This window comes from Schistocerca piceifrons, chromosome 3, assembly GCF_021461385.2.
Source record: "Schistocerca piceifrons isolate TAMUIC-IGC-003096 chromosome 3, iqSchPice1.1, whole genome shotgun sequence".
NCBI lineage: Eukaryota > Metazoa > Arthropoda > Insecta > Orthoptera > Acrididae > Schistocerca > Schistocerca piceifrons.
In genome coordinates, this window is record NC_060140.1 from 301,538,210 (window position 1) to 301,556,771 (window position 18,562).

Consider the following 18,562-nt stretch of genomic DNA (forward strand, 5'->3'; position numbering starts at 1 on the left):
ATTAAAGGCGACCACCTTGAATTTGAAAACACATCGCCACTCCCTGGATCATTGTTTGCTGGATCCTATACAAAGACACCTGCGTCCACTACTGCTCTAGTGGCATACACGCCAGCTATTAGGTCTTGTACATCCACGGGTGGCGTACTATAAACGTGTTCCTTTAAGAATCCCCACAAATAAAAGTCTAGTGGATTGAGTGCAGGGAACTTGTAGGCCGGAACACTGGACCTCCAAGGCAATGCTTCCCTGGAAACGCTTCATGTAAATAGTTGAGCATATTCATTCCAAAGCGTGGCGGTACACCATCATGTTGAAACCACACTTGCTGCCGAACGTCAAGTGGAACATTTTTTAATGCGCCAGACTAAGTACTGCAAAGAAACGTACGATACAGGATGCCTTCAGCTTGTCACGAAATAGATAAGGTCCCGAAAGCACTCTTCCCACGATTTATGTCAAAATGTACGTGAAAGTCACGTTCACGCGCGACATATGCATTGTGTTTCGACAAATAATGGCCTGTTGTGTAGGTTGAAAATAACTTCACGGATGAAGCTATTTTCATCAGTCCACATCACATTATTCATAAAATTTTCGTTATCTTCCACTGTACGTGACGAATGCGGTCTTCTGGACTCCAGAGTTAAGCAATACTTCAGTAAACCATCTTTAAAATATCTTGAACTTCCTTGCAATATCATAGGTACTTCACCGAGGTGACCGGAGAACGATTTCAGGAATCGCGTCAGCTTTCGTAGAGTACGTTTAGTCCTCGAACATCCTCTGTCCATTACTTGTGGAAAAAAATACTGGTTTCCCGAAGGCGATGTTCCAGGGGACGAAGAATATTCTTATCGGGACTGCGCGTTTGAGGATACCGTGCAGCGTATACAAAAGCAGCAGCAGCAGCTTGGTTATCGGATGCATCGAACACCGAAAGCATGTCGATGTGTTTATCGCTTGTGTACTCCATCGGGAAGCCGACCTATGCGAACTGGACACGACCAATTATGGTTGTGCACCTCGTGGATAATAGACATATGCATGCAGTTTAACTGATCCGACTGATATTTGATGGACTACTGACGTGTGATAATATGATTTCTTGCTGATAAACGATGAGAACTACGGACTGGACGTCTAAAAATACAAAAGAACTAATGAGGATGGATGTGGATTTGATGACACAGCATTCTACTCATTGAGTACGATCGCTGGTACGGTAGTGGGGGTGATATACGTTTGTCTACATTCCGATGTGCTGCACGATGTGGCAGCGCTGCCAGCTACTCTCATTGAAACATGTGTTTTGAAAATGCATCTTGTCTGATTTTGCTAGATAAACTTCTGTCTTGAACCTGGATAAGGAATCACAAATATATTACTCGCGCAAACAAAGTTGACACTCGGCGCGTTGGCCGATGGGAGCGACTGTAAATGGGAAATGCCTTTACAGTCGCTCCCATCAGCCCCGGCGGCGAGTGTCAACTTTGTTTGCCTGCATAAAACCTCCAAGTGCGCATTTTTTTTCTTCACCCTGTATAATAGTGAAATTTTATTACCGAACAGGAATGTCGTTTTCTGATGAGGTTATGATTAGAATAGTAATACAGAACCTCAATTTTCAATAGCAATAAATACGGTTGGATGGTAGAGAGAGGAGGGGGGAGGAGGAAGATGACATAGAAAGAAGATGTGGGCAGAGGGTTGTGAGGAAATGGACATAGCGGAATGAATGAGATGTAGTGAGAAGGGCAGGAAGGGATGGGAACTGTGATGCACACAGACGGAGACGGGGAGCGAGTGCGGGGGGGGGGGGGGGGGGGGCAGGAGAATATAGAGAGGGGGAGAGAAGATGGCTGTAGAAAGGGGGGAAGCTGTGATGGACAGAGAGAGGACAGGGCGGAAGGATGAGGGACAGAGAGGGAAAGGAGGTGATGGACAGAGAGAGAAGATGGAGAAAGAGAAGGAGGAAGGGATGGAAAGAGAGGAGGAGGTTAGGATGTATATCCAGTTCTCATACATGAAATGTGTGCTTTCTCTTTTCTTTATTTTCCATTTAATTAGAATGAGCTTTTTATCAGACTTGCTGATAAATATCGGATGAGAAGATTATCAGGATTACTGCGAAGAAGAATGTGATGTTTGGGGACGAGGCGAATATAGAAGGATAAAATACACGATTTATGAGATCAATGATGATGATCATATTAAAGAGAAGGTGAAAGTTTATAATAAAATTATGGTGTGGGAAAAGAACCAAAAGTTACATCCAAATAATTCTTGAGGAAAGAGAGTACTGCTACTGCTGACACTATTTTGTCCCAGGAAGAATAACAGAAAGGCAAAGATTACGTGATGACTGTAACTAATTTAAAGGAGCACGCGTAAAGGGTCTTTATGTCATTACTAAGTGAATTATCATGTGAAACTTGAATTGTTCAATGACTTAATAAAAATAATTTCATAGGAACAACACGTAAAAAAAATTATATACTTTCGACAATAGGATCAGTGATTTAGTTTATTTTGATCATTGGAATAGTCAGTTTCCCAGTATAACATTCATAGGTAGCGCTCGTAATTACTATATTGCGTGGTTAATATTTAGGTACGCGGATGAGGATAAAAGACCGGCGCAAGCGGATAAGGAATATGGATATAAAACACACGTGGTATGCCAATAAGAAGACAAAATAGGTTAAGTTTTAGATTGAAAGTCTAGACGGGCCGCAATAAAATGTCAGAACGAAAAAGCGACACAAATTACTAGCCGCAAGCATTTACGTCGATATCGGAAGAACGTAATAGTTGATAGCGACTGTGGTTACCGTGCAGCCGCTAGGCTCGGCACGGGGATTCATGAATATGTACGACACCACGTGACAGTGCAAGTCCTTTCTCCTCTGTGAAGCGAGCCAGATCTGCCCGCTTTAGCCACTTATCCGCGGCCGTGGACCCTCCACGGTCGATGCCTGAAGCGGTCTCTCGGGCAGCCCTGCCGCCGGGTTAAGACACGCCGCACTGCTCCGCGTCTCCCACGCCTGCCCTCTGCCCCTGCCCTGCAGCTGGAACCGCTGCCGCCGAGATACCGCGGGCGAAAATAGCGCCGGTCGCGCCCGGCGCAGCTCTGAAACCGGGCGCGCGTGACGTCACAGTAGCTGCGTGCGCCGCGCGGTCACGGAGCGGCGCGATAGCGCCGGTCGGCTCATCCAATGTGCCCCGAGTTCGGTTTTACACCGGGACATCCCGGCGCATACTATAACGGAAAGGAAGTTTAATCATCTTCTAAATACACCATTGAACCATTACAGGATAAAGTCCATGGAACATAGGTAACAAATCGATACAGGTAGATGGCTGAACATAACGTAAGAAACGATACAGTAAGCGAAACAATCGCCGACAAACGCGACACCGACTAGTTTCACGGGTTGGCAACGCTCACAACTTGCACGAAAACGAACGAACAGACATAAACACTGTAATACTGTGCAGAGAGAGGAACATACATGACTTCAGTTCAGTTTACGAAGGTGAAGTGTAAATAACTTAAATGCAGAGCAAGAAATACTGGAGAATGTCAAAAGCGGCCAAGTACATATGTGAAACGAAGTCTTTCACCGTTAATCGCTGCTAACAGGGAAGGAAGAAGCTGTGATTTCGAGAATATCTAAAGAAACACCATAACTTGCACTCCAGCTTTATAAACAAAATACAGTGTTAAATCTAAAACAAAAAATAATGTACAAAGTTCTGAATTGAATTTGCAGTACAACCAAGGAAGATGTTGCATAAAAAAAGCGAAACGCGTCTTTTATAAAATTGCCATAAGCTTAAGACGGAAAACAAAAATAACATATCTAACAGTAAACGTTGTGATCCGGAAACACATTCGTTCGTTAGTAATCTAATTCTATCGGATACGGTCAACAATTCTACCTTGAGAGGAGGGAGGAAGGAGGGAGGGAGGGAGGGGGACGTGCAATCTATGGTAATAGTACTTTTGCTGTACGTCGTTACGAGAGTTGTGTTGCTTCAGGATGGTTCGACCAACAATGTACGTTCAGAGGCTCCGCACAGTCACTCTAGTGGAACAGGGAACGAGACAGGCAAACGTTGCAGCGAATGTCGCTGTGAGTCAAAGTGATGTCCCTAGAATGTGGAACAAGTTTCTAGAGAAAGGATCAGTTGAAGATCGTCACAGAAGTAACAGCGGAAGAAAAACAGGTGCGCAGGACCTAAATTTGCGTACAAGAGCAAGGATAAACCTACAATACAATGTTGGACGTGTACAGCGGCAATTCCAAACAGCTACAGAAGTGCAGGTATCAACACAATCGATACGACACAGGCCCTGTGAGCAGGGACTGTGCTCCAGGAGACCTCGAGACTCCTCCTCTAAATTTGGTTCAGAGAGGGCTTCATGTCGCATGGGCACAAAGCTACACTTTGTAGATTAGGCAGCACTTGGACACAACGTTCTTTTCTGGTGAGGCACGTATCATGTTCCACATTAATAATACTGATAGTCCTATGTGGAGGCAACGAGGACAACGTTTACACCCTAACTGGATCAGTCATGTTTTGGGGGGGAGTCATGCACGCATGTGCCGAAAAATGGGAGGATGACTGTGTGAGATATCGAGAAGACATCCTTGCACGGATTGTGGCTCCACTTGGTGAACATACTGGAACGGGACTAACGCTGATGGATGACAACACCCCACTCGTCACAATCTTGTGAACACCTTCCTAATGGAGCACAGACTCAGATGGAGTGGCCTCCATATTTTGCAGATCTCGAATGCATTGAAGATGCATGGGTCATCATCAAATGGGTGGTTTGCAATCGTCCTGTCCCACCAGAAGCGTTACATGGACACATAGAGGACGCCGTAGAGAAATAAGGCAAGACCCCATAGGCTTATCTGGACAGCTTGGTAATGAATATGCCTCGCTGCATTCCCCAATCAGGAGGACGGCCAATTAGTTCATAAACAATTTCTTACGAGAAATGACAATGAGAAGACACTGTAGTGTTTGCAGTGTGATCTTTTGTAAGGTTTCTTTCTTTTGTTTCTCTTTGGCAAGTGGAAATGTTCATCTTCTTCATTTTTGTTTTCTGATGACTTTGTCTGACAGGACAAAATCGGTTCTGTTTCCTATGATGTCCAGTACGGGCAAAACCAAAATAAAACATTTCTTTCGACCGCTGTATTGTGTGTGCTGGAATTTGCTCGTTGCCAATCATTCGTGACTATGCGAAGAGTTTTCCGTGGCAAGTGTCAGAAGACGCGACGAATTAACAACAGCACAGTGAAGGGGTATGAGAATTTTGGAAGAGATGGTTGTTTTTGCGATGTAAAACCTTGAAGCCGACCAAGTGTGTCAGAACAGTGAACCATGTGAGCAACGTGATGTTACTCAGTCTCACAGAGTCTACCTATCAAGCTAGTACTGGATTCATTATCCCCAACCCAACAGTGCGGAAATTCCTTTTTAAGCGATGGTTGGTTGGATTAAAAGAGGGAGGAAAGGGACCAAACTACAATGTCATCTATCGCTTGTTCCGAATAAAACATGGCACAAGCGTGAGAATAAAACAAAAGAGACTGACAACTCAAAACGGAATGAAAGGAAAAATCACAAGAACGATTAAGGGCCACAAACATGTAAATGGACCAAAGGGGACAAGGAAACTACAGAAACGCAAGAAATGGGATGAAGAGATTAAAAGAACAAAGCAGATTACCAAGGCTGGCTGACCATGAGAATAAAAAAGGAGAAGCCAGCCACTGTGCAACACACTAAAAAAGTGGTTCAAATGGCTCTAAGCACTATGGGTCTTAAAATCTGAGGTTATCAGACCACTAGACTCAGAACTGCTTAAACCTAACTAACCTAAGGACATCACACACATCCATGCCCGACGCACGATTCGAACCTGCGATCGTAGTAGCACTGCGGTTCCAGGCTGAAGTGCCTAGACCCGCTCGGCCACAGCGGCCGGCAACACATTAAAACCTCCACCTTAGAAGCACTAGGGTGAAGGACACAGAGGGACAAAGGACATGTGCTATTACTTAGATTAAATGGTAAAACCGACCCTCACGAATAAAACGTAAAACTAAATCAGCCGATGAGGCGTTGTCGGATAAAATTATTGGCAACGAGTCCGGTAACCCAAGATTTCATCGCTGGGCAATCAAAGTGGTACAGTGCACCAGAATATGGGCCACTGTCAACCAGGAGCCGCACTGACACTCAGGCGGGTCTTCACGGTGCGGAAGGTAACCGTGGGTCCCCCAAGTGTGGCCAATGCGGAGCTGGCAGAGGACAACTGATTCCCTGCGAGAGGCTCGTATGGAAGTCTTCCACACATTCGTAGTCTCCTTAATAACACACAGTTTCTTGTGTGTACTGTTATGCCATTCTGTCTCCAATACCTGGAATACCCTACGGCGTAAGTCAGAAAGCAGGTCAGAATCAGAGATGCCTATCTCCAGAAGCGGTTTTCGCGTAGCCTGTTTGACCAGCCTGTAGGCAAGTTCGTTGCCTGGGACTCTGACGTGTCCTGGGGTCCACACAAACACCACTGAACGATGGGATTGGTCCACGGCGTAGAAGGACTCCTGGATGGACGCTACCAAAGGATGGGGAGGGTAGCACTGGTCGACAGCTTGTAGACTGCTCAAGGAGTCAGTACACAGAAGAAATGATTCCCCGGGGCTTGAACAGATATACTGAAGTTCACTAGATATGGTCACCAGCTCTGCAGTGAATATACTGCAGCCATTGGGCAAGGAATGCTGTTCAAAATGGCCTATGTGGAGGTAGGCGAAACCAACATAACCATCAGCCATCGAGCCGTCGGTGTAAACCACTTCAGAGCCCCGGAACACGTCAAGAATCACGAGGATGTGACAGCAGAGAGTGGCAGGAGTAACTGAGACCTTAGGGTCATGCGAAAGGTCCAGACGAATCTGTGGCCTACGTGTACATCATGAAGGTGTATGCGGACAGAACTGGAGGTGGTAAAGACTCCAGTTCAGACAGAAGAGCTCACACATGAACCACAATCGTTGGCCCTGACCTGGCCCACTGATGCGGATGATGAACTGCTGCAGATGGAAAAAGAAGACGATAATTTGGATACTCAGTGTGCAACGTAACTGGCGAGCAGAGGTGCACATTGTATCTGTAATGGAGGGACTCCAGCCTCCACCATGACACTTCTCACCAGACCCATTGTAAAAACCCCCGTCTGCAGGCGAACGCCACAATGGTGCACTGGGTCAAGTACATTCAACGCTAAGGGCGACGCTGAACAATAAACCAGACACCCATAGTCAAGACGGTATTGAACTAGGGATTTGTAAAACTGCAGCAGAGTAGAGTGATCTGGACCCTACTTGGTGATGCTCAGGCAGTGGAGGACATTGAGGTGCTGCCAGCACTTCTGCTTAAGCTAACGAAGGTGATGTAGCCAAGTCAATCGGGCGTCGAAAACCAGTCATAAGAATCGATATGTCTCCACTACAGTGAGTGGATCGTCCTGAAGATAAAGTTCTGGTTTCCAATGAACAGTACGACTCTGACAGAAGTGGATGACACACGACTTAGCTGCCGAAAACTGGAAGCTGTGGATGAGAGCCAATGACTGCGCCTTATGGATGGCTCCCTGTAGGCACTACTCAGCAACACCAGTACTGGGGGAGCAGTACGAAATGCAGAATTCGTCTGCATACAAAGAGGGTGAGACGGATGTCCCTACAGCTGCTGCTAGACCGTTAATGGCCACTAAAAATATTGATATGCTCAGTACAGAGCCTTATGGGACCCCATTATCCTGGATATGGGCGGAACTATGGGAGGCACCAAATTGGACATGGAAAGTATGGAGTGACAGGAAATGCTGGATAAAAATTGGGAGTGGGCCTCAGAGACCCAACCCATTTAATGTGCTTCGCGTGGATCAAAAAAGACGATAACAAGGTGTTGGCGTCTGGAAAAGGCTGTTTGGTTTAAGAATCATGAAAGAAGGTTGTATACATGGAAGAGGCCTAGAGACACTGTAAGGTGTCAGATGGTCAGATGGACTATATAATGGTAAGACAGAGATTTAGGAACCAGGTTTTAAAGTGTAAAACATTTCCAGGGGCAGATGTGGACTTTGACCACAATCTGTTGGTTATGAAAAGAACATTAAAATTGAAGAAACTGCAAAAAGGTGGGAATTTAATTGCAGAAAGTTTCAGGGAGAGCATTATGGAAGATTGACTAGAACGGGGGAAGGAAGTACAGTAGAAAAACAATAAGTAGCTTTGAGAGATGAAATAGTGAAGGCAGCAGTGGATCAAGTAGGTAAAAAGACGAGGGCTGGTAGAAATCCTTGGGTAACAGAAGATATATTAAATTTAATTGAAGTAAGGAGAAAATATAAAAATGCAGTAAATTAATCAAGCAGAAACGAATACAAACGTCGTCTCAAAAACGAGATCAACAGGAACTGCAAAATGTTTTAGCAGGAATGCCTAGAGGACAATTGTAGGGATATAGAGGCATGTATCACTAGGGGTAAGATAGACGCTGTCTATAGGAAAATTAAAGAGACCTCTAGATAAAAGAGAACCACTTGTATGAATGTAAAGAGCTCAAATGGAAACCCAGTTCTATGCAAAGAAGGGTAAGCAGAAAGGTGGAAGGAGAATATAGAGGGTCTATACAAGGGCTATGTACTTGAGGGCAATATTATGAAAATGGAAGAGGACGTAGGTAAAGATGAAAAGGGAGATACGATACTGCGTGAAGAATTTGACAAAGCGCTGAAAGACCTAAGTCAAAACTATGCCCATGGGGGGACAACATTCCATTAGAACTACTGATAGCCTTCGGAGAGCCAGCCATGACAAATCTGTACCGTTTGGTGAGCAAGATGTATGAGACAGGCGAAATACCCTCAGACTTCAAGAACAATATAATAATTGCAATCCCAAAGAAAGTACATGCTGACAGGTGTGAAAATTACCGAACTATGTTTAATGAGTCATGGCTGCAAAATGCTGACAAGAATTCTTTACAGACGAATGGGAAAACTGGTAGAAGCTGACCTTGGGGAAGATCAGTTTGGATTCCGTAGAAATGTTGGAACACGTGAGGCAATACTGACCCTACAACTTATGTTAGAATATAGGTTAAGGAAAAGGAAACCTACGTTTCCAGCATTTGTAGACTTGAGGAAATCTTTTGACAATGGTGACTGGAATAGCCTCTTTCAAATTCCGAAGGTGGCAGGGGTAAAATACAGGGAGCGAAAGGCTATTTACAATTTGTACAGAAACCAGATGGTAGTTATATGAGTCGAGGGGCATGAAAGAGAAGCAGTGGTTGGGAAGGGAGTGAGACAAGGTTGCAGCCTATCACCGATGTTATTCAATCTATACATTATGCAAGCTGTGAATGAAATAAAAGAAAAATTTGGAGTAGGAATAAAACTTTGACGTTTTCCGATGACATTGTAATTCTGTCAGAGGCAGCAAAGAGCATTTGAACCGAATGGATAGTGTCTTGAAAGGGAGATATAAGATGAACATCAACAAAAGCAAAAGGACGATAATCGAATGTAGTACAATTAAATTAGATGATGCTGAGGGAATTAGATTACGAGATGATACACTTAAAGTAGTGAATGGGTTTTGATATTTGGGAAACAAAATAACGGACGATGGTCGAAGTAGGGAGGATATAAAATACAGATTGGCAATGGCAAGAAAAGCGTTTCCGATGGAGAGAAATTTTGGTAACGCAGTGTATAGATTTAAGGTTCAGGAAGTCTTTTCTGAAATTTTTTGTACGGAGTGAAGCCGTCTATGGAAGTGAAACATGGACGATAACTAGTTTATACGAGAAGACAATAGAAGCTTTCGAAATGTGGTGCTACAGAAGAATGCTGAAGAATAGATGGGTAGAGCACGTAACTAATGAGGAAGTACTGAATAGAATTAGAGAGAAGAGGAATTTGTGGCACAACTTGTCTAGAAGAAGGGATCGGTTGGTAGGACATGTTGTGAGACATCAAGGGATCACCAGTATAGTATTGGAGGGCAGCGTGATGGTAAAACTCGTGGAGGGAGACCAAGAGATGAATACTCTAAGCAGATTCAGAAGGATATTGCGTGCAGTAGTTACCTGGAAATGATGATGCTTGCACAGAATAGAGTAGCATGGAGAGCTGCATGAAGCCAGTCTCTGGTCTTAAGATCGCAACAACAACAACAACAACAAGCTTACCTGTGTGGCCGAGCGGATCTAGGCACTTCAGTCTGGAACCGCACGACCGCTACGTTCGCACGTTCGCACTTTCGAATCCTGCCTCGGGCATGGTTGTGTGTGATGTCCTTAGGTTAGTTAGGTTTAAGTAGTTCCAAGCTCTAGGGGACTGATGACCTCAGATGTTAAGTCCCATTGTGCTCAGAGCCATTTGAACCATTTGATTTGGAGTTCCAGACGACAGAAACAAATCTCGAGAGTCATCATAGTGAAAATGTGAACTTACAAGTCATTTTTTGAACAACAACAACGTTTTTATTGGTGATTGAGGACAGTGCACTTAAGAACGTTATATGAGTATTTACTACATTTGCAGACTAATAACTACAGTTGTTAAGGGTCGTACTTTCTTAGTATGTTTAGTACCTCCAAGTACGTGTGGCAACATAAGCAATTAATGCTTATTTTCCCCTGGGCAGCAGATCAATTACTGTGCTACAGCGTACAAGCTACGCTACGTAGAATTTCCTATTACACAGGCAGAGGTATTCCCGCAACGAGTTCTCCTTCGTAACTTACGACTCAGTCACTTGCGAGCCAGGATTCTGTGTCCCGAAGTGATACGTTGGTCCTTGTCCATCTGTCCACTCTGGTGGAAGTAACACAATGGCTGCAGGTAGCGTCACATGACATTTTAGTAGCGCGTTTGTGATATCTGATTTTGTGCAAACAAACATGAATATTGGTCAACGATAACGATGATGACGACTGGATTGAGGGGCTCTCAACTGCGTGGTCATCAGCGCCCGTACAAAGTCCCAATTTTTACACAGTCCAGTTTTTTCTCAATCTAATCTAGCCACTCTCACGAATGATGATGATGATGATGATGTTGATGAAATGATGAGGACAACACAAACATCCTGTCCCCGGGCAGAGAAAATCTCCATCCCGGTTGGGACCCCGTGATCCAGAGGAAGTATTTGTCAACAAATTTTATTGTTCCGAAGTAAACATTATAGGGTTTCATCATTGTTAACTAATGATGCTGATACATTATAGTGTTCACTTCGAAACAATAGAATTCGTTGACAAATTCCTCTTCATAAAACCTCTCAGCGTATGTGGTAAAATCTGTTCAATGCATTACAGCAAGCTGCTTATTTATGCGGGGCGACGTGTTGTGATCCCACACGCCACACCAACTGAGTGACGTGGTTGTTTGTAAACTTTCGGTCCATAGGCGTGACGCTAAAGACGTGACCACACTATTCTGCTATCAAGGAAAAAAAACTGTGTAGAGTAAGTAGTATATGTGTCTGCCCCTGCTGGCGTGTGGCACTTTTCACGAGGTCTACTTTAGTCTTTCCCTTTTCAGAACTCTCAAACAATTTTGCTTCAGCGAAGTTTGCTATACGGAATGTTTGCACGGGTGTCGAGGACTTTTAATGGCATGTGACAAGTCATGTCTTATCATGTCAACTCACGTGTCCACAAAGCCATTTTGATAACCGCTTTCTATTGCAAGTTGTTGGAACATTCATCTTGTTCACTTAATTGGGTACTGACTACAGTACGTCCTCATACCTAAATAAATTAGCTACTGGAAACGTTGTGAGTGTAGTGTTGAGGTTATTGCAGTCGTAGGCTGGTACTATGCCGTACATTAATTCCAAACAACATGTAGATAGTATACATAATTACTAGAGAGAAACGGCACCTGCAAAAGCTCAACCGGCAGAGATTGTGCGTACGTAGATCCGAAGCGACAGTAATGGAGTTGCTAAAGCTGGCGGAAGAATCATCTATCTTGATTTCAGAACTGACAGCCACTTTGCAAGACCTGAAGCCCGTAGTGCAGTGTGCTGAGAAAAAGAAAATCGTAGCGTGTTCAGATTCGCCTTCGGCTTTGTTGTGTCTAATCGAGCTTTCGATGCAACGTCAAAACGATCAGCTGGTTTACGAATTATGTAGGCATATTTCCCAGTCACAAGATGTACAGAACTCGCAAAGATATACAATAAAAATGGGATCTTACGACCACTACTGCGTTCTGTATTTCGGTTTACACGTTGTATTGGAAAGACAACGAACACAGTGGAGTGATGAATAGAAAACGTCATCGCCTTCAAGAGGCAGAAATTGTAGGCAAGAAGTATCTTCAAAACATTTGTTTTGGAGGAGAGTTTCAAAAATTTTACATGCAATTTGTATGAAACATATACCACTTATAAATGCGGCGACAGTAATCATGTTATTATTGCTTGCACACTGACGAAACCAAAGACGGACAACCTCTTACGCAACTGTACCGTATGGGTGTCTAGAGCCACTCGCCACTCGATTAACAATGGAAAATTTAAGACTCTACGAATCAATAGCACAATTTCTTAACGACAAGAGTGTTTCAATGTAACACCGAACACACCAGTTTTATAGTATTATCTCTAGTGGCTCCACTACAGAATACAATTCTGGCTTCGTGAAGTTGAGAGCCCAACACTACTGAATATGTTATGTTTATAACCAAATCACATCTTACTTTATTTGCTGCTTGGATTCATTAATCGATCACTTCGATTTTTAAGTGGTGGAGAGAGTATGTATTATTGGACGACTGTATAGTTCAAAACCGAAGGCCAGATAAATAAATACATTCTCATGCATACTGTGTAGCCACTAGAACGTGTTAATTTTTTCAACAAGTCTGAAAATATAATCCGAAGAAACCAATGTCTTTCAAATATATGATGAAAATTTACGAACACATAGAATAGGACATCATCAGTTCTTGCTCTAAACTTGGTCCATAAAAATTTCACAATACCTATCAGGTTGGATTCCTTATAGAACAGGTGCTCTCAGCGACTGTATTTATTTACACTTTAGAAAATGTACAAATATAAGTCGCTAAAAATATCTTTATTACACGTCTACATTTCACCGAAAAAGATTATTGCTACACATTTTCTTAACTGTGATACCTAATTTAAAGCTACGTTGGAGAGTTTCAGGCTGACATTACGAAAGTTGAAAGAAGCCGTAAAATTGATAATTTTTATTGTTTAAAAGAGTGATCGAGTGGGCAGAATTTCAGTGCACGTGTCTTATTTTCATTATATTTGTTTCCCATTAGAGTTTATAAGCCCACCGACAAAAAATTAGTCAACCCATCGAACACGCACGGATGAATCGTTAAGCCTTTATAGATGGTACAATGTTCGAGTCACGTGCTCAATCCTGTGTGCACTGCCGCTACGTGAGCATGCGGCCGTGGCCATCAGTGAGACATTTATGTTTCAGGCGGACATTGCACGTAAACCTGGGTACATGTAAGGACGTGACAGAGTGGCAAAAAAGAGGCAACGGTGTTTAGCCGTGTCCAAGGCAACACAGGAGGATTTGTTCTAGTTTTGCGGCGGGCTGTTGAACGTGTCTACATGCAGTGTATAATACAAGTGGCGGGTCATCTCGCAAGAAAACATTGCTCACACAGCCACATAAAGACGACAACAGCGGTTCATTGGGCTGTGTCTGCTTTTCTGACCATTCCCCCACGCTGTGAAATCTCGATTGGACTGCAAAATCACGTGACTTGAACCTCATAGAAAATCTGTGCCACATGTTGCAACTACCGATAAAACGCAGACATCACCATCCCCTCAGTTTGGTGAAACTGCCGATCAAGTCCTTAATCTGAATTCGACCTACCTGCAAAACCGTGTGTACTCACTTGCCAATCGAATCCAGGTGATTATCAAGTTAATTACATGATATAAATTATCCTTATAACGACGTGACTAATATTTTTGAGCAATGAGTTCACGAGTGAAATTTTTTGTATTGTACCAACAAAATGATAAGTGACTCTGTGATTAGAATTGTTCAATCGGCGACGTCGGAGTCTTTGTAAGTGGCCTGATTTCGGGATGAAATATTAAGTACCTAAATATGTAGAAAAATTAAAATTTCCATAAATGCGCTGGCAATGAAGGTGGAAAATGTATACACAAACGTCCTTTTTTTCATACTTACGACTTTGCTTTGTATGAGCATCTAATTCTCTGTACGACAATTCTCCTTCATTAGTATTTCAGTATGACTGTGTCAGTAATGCTGTTGAGGCATGGAAACTTCTATCACATCGTTCACTGTGTACCGGCATCAACCCTCAGTCTAGCAAACGCTATTTAACCTGGGGAGCAGACGAGGAACGAAGTGAACCTTTACCAAAACCCGCAAGTAACTGAAGCGTATTTTTTGTGTATTTTTATAAGACCTTTCACTGATGTGAAACGTCATTTATGTATCAAACACCGTTTATTTCTGTAACTTAATCTCTGAAGCACATACACTTCCGACACCTGAGACTCTCGTTTGTAAAGAAAACTGATTTCATGCATGCGTCTTGTGTTCACACATGACGTTTCATTATAAATGACTCTCGGAGTTTTACATATTTGAGCTGTATCAGTCAAACACCTTTGCTGGAAACGAGGCTGCTGGCAATGTCAAAACATTTGGACATATGTACATTTATATATATAGTTGGTAAAGCCTCCTGTCACTTTTGATGAAAGCTCTAACATGTAGTACCAAACGCAAACATTGTTTGTTTTTGCTTCTCGTGCCTGTTTACACATTCAATGCAAACTTGGCAGCGTAGCCAGGGACGCGATTTCGGAGCAACCTCCGAATGGGAGCCTGTATTCGTTCCAACATATCATCAACGAGGACTATTACGGGTGACGGTACACACAACAAACGACAGATACACAGAAAGAAACGACGCCAATATTTCTCTATACTGTAAGCTTTATCTGACAACTCTCAGCTGTCGATACAAGTTTCGTAGTATGGGTATGTAAGAGAAGTTCGAAGTGATAAAAATTAAGCTGGCTAAGACTATAGGTTATTATCATTCCACATAATTTTGAACCATGGAGTAAAAGGAATTTGACGTAATTCGAACTGGCATAAAGAGTAGGACATGTGATAGCCATTCAACGTCTCCTTAGTGAATTGACACAGTCGTGAGTACCTAATGCTAGCAATGAATTTATTCCTCTAATGTGTATCACTATTACGTGTTCCTCGTGTATTGTTAGTAGAGCAGAAAACTTAGATATTGCAGAATTTTTTTGAGGACGTAGAGGAGGAGGAGGAGGAGGAGGAAACGTACTGCAGAACTGTATGAAGTACGTTCCACTGGACCAGTAACAAAGTAACGTAGCGAGTATTGTAACGGAGACAAGAACAGTGTGTACAATAAAGTAACGCGTTCAACAAGCAGTGATACCTGTTGGAACTCAGAAATTGGTTGGAAGGGAAACAGAAAGAAAACATAACAGTGACTTGCTAAGAAAAGTAAGCTTTTTGCTAGCATTGGTGATAATTATTTAAAGAAGTGAACCAGTAGCGGTAGATGATGAGAAACGACAAACTCCTTACGTAATAAAGGAGTATGGCTACAATAGAATAGCAGGACGGTTTCTCTTTAAAAAGTAACATTGCAAACGTAGACTAAAATACACTACTGGCTATTAAAATTGCTACACCACGAAGATGACGTGCTACAGACGCGAAACTTAACCGACAGGAGGAAGATGCTGTGATATGCAAATTACTAGCTTTTCAGAGCATTCACACAAGGTTGGCGCCGGTGGCGACACCTCCAACGTGTTGACACGAGGAAAGTTTCCAATCGATTTCTCATAACAAACAGCAGTTGACCGGCGTTGCATGGTGAAACGTTGCTGTGATGCCTTGTGTAAGGAGGAGAAATGCGTACCATCACGTTTCCGACTTTGATAAAGGTCGGATTTTGGCCTATCGCGATTGCGGTTTATCGTATCGCGACAATGCTGCTCGCATTGGTCGAGATCCAATGACTGTTAGCAGAATATGGAATCGGTGGGTTCAGGAGGGTAATACGGAACACCGTGCTGGATCCCAAAGGCCTCGTATCACTAGCAGTCGAGATGACAGGCATCTTATCCGCATGGCTGTAACGGATCGTGCAGCCACGTCTCGATCCCTGAGTCAACAGATGGGGACGTTTGCAAGACAACAACCATCTGCACGAACAGTTCGACGACTTTTGCAGCAGCATGAACTATCAGCTCGGAGACCATGGCGTTACCCTTGACGCTGCATCACAGACAGGAGCGCCTGTGATGGTGTACTCAACGACGAACCTGGGTGCACGATTGGCAAACCGTCATTTTTTCGGATGAATCCAGGTTCTGTTTACAGCATCATGATGGTTGCATCCGTGTTTGGCGGCATCGCGGTGAACGCACATTGAAAGCGTGTATTCGTCATCGCCATACTGGCGTATCACCCAGCGTGATGGTATGGGGTTGCCATTGGTTACACGTCTCGGTCACCTCTTGTTCGCACTGACGGCACTTTGAGCATTGGACATTACATTTCAGATGTGGTACGACCCGTGGCTCTACCCTTCATTCGATCCCTGCGAAACCCTACATTTCAGCAAGAAAAAGCACGACCGCATGTTGCAGGTCCTGTACGGGCCTTTCTGGATACAGAAAATGTTTGACTGCTGCCCTGGCCAGCACATTCTCTAGATCTCTCATCAATTGAAAACGTCTGGTCAATGGTAGCCGAGCAACTGGCTCGTCACAATTCGCCAGTCACCACTCTTGATGAACTGTGGTATCGTGTTGAAGCTGCACGGGCAGCTGTACCTGTACACGCCATCCAAGCTCCGTTTGACTCAATGCACAGGCGTATCAAGGCCGTTATTACGGCCAGAGGTGGTTGTTCCGGGTACTGATTTCTCAGGATGTATGCACCCAAATTGCGTGAAAATGTAATCACATGTCAGTTCTAGTATAATATATTTGTCCAATGAATATCCGGTTATCATGTGCATTTCTTCTTGATGCAGCAATTTTAATGGCCAGTAGTGTATTTCAAAACACCCGAAATAAGAAGATAGAAAACAGTTTCTGTTACTTCCATATGTGAAAGATGATTAATAAACATGAATCTCTAGTTTCCGTAGTCACTGTCTTAGTATCACTGCATAAAGAGAACAAAAGTATACGTGTAATTATTAATGAGAATGGGACTCTGATGTCAGAACTTCGTAAGTGAATGTATAAAATTTCCTCGGAATTACAGTGTGGCTAGAAGTGTACTTTCTCCTAACGAAGCTTATTTTTCAAGTTATTCTGGTTTGTCAACTTATTCTTGTTTGTCAACTTAAAATTTACACCCTGTGCAAAAGCGGTGAACAGCGCCTGATATTAAATGATCACTGTGAAGTGATCTGAGGCACCGTTATGAGCACCTGACAACGCGAAAGGAGCCCATTGTGAGTCTGTATTTGGCGAGCTGGTCACATTATGCAATATACAGATTTCTGGGGCATTCGAACTTGACATTGGCCAGATGTTGGACTGCATGGGAAAGCGAGGGCATGCGTTGGTTGGCTGGGTGATTCTGGGGGAAGGAACCGAACAGCGATGTCATCGGTCCCATCGGATTAGGGAAGGATGGGGAATGAAGTCGGTCGTGTACTTTCAAAGGAACCATCCTGGCATTTGCCTGAAGCGATCACGATGGACGCGGGTTTGAATAGTCGTCCCCTCGAATGCGAGTCCAATATGCTAACCACTGCGCCGCCTCGCTCTGTATGAGGGCATGTGTACCCGTCGTCAAGGTTCCAGTAGACCATTTCTGATGATCATAATGGAGGATCCACGCATTGTGTATCAGGATTCTCGTGATCCCTTCACTTCTGCGCCTGTCACCCGAGAAAAAGCACTGGACTTCCTGTAACATTCTATGTAATCCCGCAACAATGGTTAGAGACTAGCAGCATCTGGACTAGGAAATTGAAGTCACATACAAAGGCTGCCGTTACCGCAACAACAAAAGCAGTGTTTTTTGGAACTATGGACTGTCTATGAATGGAAGTCGACTGTGTTCAGAGATGCACCGCTTTTCTACACTACTCCATATGACCATTATCAGCGAGTGTGGCGGTGACATGGGGAGAGGTCCCGATCATCCAACATTTTGGAGATGCATGATGTTTGAAGCCATCGGCAATGACTCCAGTTCATTACTGATTATGATTGAGGAAATTCTGACAACACAATGGTAAGTTGCGGACACCCTGCATCCTCATGTGTTACCTCCCACTCGACAGTGTCATGGTGCCGTTTTGCAACGCGACAATGTAGCACTTGTTTCTACATTACGGGTCATTAAAATTGGTACACCACGAAGATGACGTGCTACAGACGCGAAATTT